Here is a 1,680-nt window from a genome sequence, read left to right on the forward strand (position 1 = left end):
GAACCTTTGGGTCACCGACTGGTTGTTAGACATGGCTGGGGCCAAAGTCTATGATTTTACGTGGCTAGGCCACAAGCTGTTATACGCGGTTATGACCGCTTGATTTTTCTCCGATGTCAGCCAACATCGTTGAGATTGTCATGGCATGTGGGGATTCGGTGGAGCGAGGCTCCCGGATGTTATGACGTGGAAACGGGTCCACGTGCTTTTATTTCTACACCTATTCTAGAGTGATATCTCTTTGGGTTCTTCACGTAAGTAAATTTTGCATGATGAAAAATAATAGTTTTTATACTGTTTCTTTTTTTTTATGTGATGATATCGATCTAATTCTTTGTGCATGAAATGAACTATGAATTTACATATAAGTTATGTATTACATTGGATTTTACAAGAGCCTGCATAATGACAGTTGATTACTTTAAAACTGTTGTTGAATGATTAATTAGCATAAACTTATTTATTTGCATATAAGGCACAAATTTTCCTTTTGAATAAATTGTTTGTATAAATATTCTTATATTTTTAAATTTTCACATTTTTCGCCTTTAGCTTGTTTTCCATCTACACCCTACTGACGGGGTCGATGATCACTGAGTCTGTGAGACTCACCTCATGTTATTCTCTTTTGCAGATAAGTAATCAGTTTTAGGATTTTGTCCAGCGTCGCGAGGTTGGCTACACACTAGGTAACGATATCTCTAGACTTCCACTCTGGGTCACTCTGCTATCTATAGGTCGGTTTGCGTATCATATAGTCTAGTTTGTAAGAATCAATAGTAACTGAAAATGTGATGACTAAATTTTAAGGTCACGTAATAATGTCTATATATTATGATGAGTTGTATAAAGTGATCAAATCTAGATGTTTGTAACAAATGGTTATATTTTAATTAATGTGGTTATTGGGTTTGAATGATTTATAGTGTTAATGTTTGATGTTGATTTGGAGATTTAATTAAGGCTTGTTTGGGATTTGGCGAGTCCACTTGCAAGTCTCAAACGCCGGTAGCGATCGAGCGAAGAGGTCGTTACAAAACTCATCCTCATCTAAAAATTGAGATTTATCTAATGGACCAAAAGCTCGCCCAGGATGAGTGAAAATTGAAAGACGACCAAGAGAGTTCACGTCTCCCCCATCATCATTATGTGGCACTCGATTTAATCTTGTTCGCATAGTAGGTTCAAAATACAATGAGCAAAACGAGGAAAGTTGCTCGATCATATAAGCCTCACATATAAATCCTTCAATAAAGGCTCGATTTTTAACTTTCTTCTTCACATGTTGCAAAAACATAAAGATCATAATATTCATCCAACATATAAGTTTCTTAAACTCTTATAATAATCTATTTGAAAACAAATAACAATTATAGTACCTCTTAAATGGATACATCCATTGATACTAGACGAGTCCACCAACCTTTGCCTCATAAGGTAAATGAATCGGCAAATGCTCCATAGAGTCAAAGAAACCGGGGGAAAGATCTTTTTCAGTTTGCATATAGTTTCACATATTTTTCCTTCCAAAGCTTCCATATAATCTAAAGGTATTTCAGTTGCACATAAATCTCTAAAAAAGTGAGATATCTTAATAATCGCATCCCGAATTGAGTAAGGCACCATATCATGAAAGATAATTGGGAGCAATCATTGTAAAAAAAACATGACAATCATGAC

Source organism: Theobroma umbraticum, unplaced genomic scaffold, assembly GCF_002168275.2.
Source record: "Theobroma umbraticum cultivar Fairchild unplaced genomic scaffold, ASM216827v3 scaffold_12.0, whole genome shotgun sequence".
Classification (NCBI taxonomy): domain Eukaryota; kingdom Viridiplantae; phylum Streptophyta; class Magnoliopsida; order Malvales; family Malvaceae; genus Theobroma; species Theobroma umbraticum.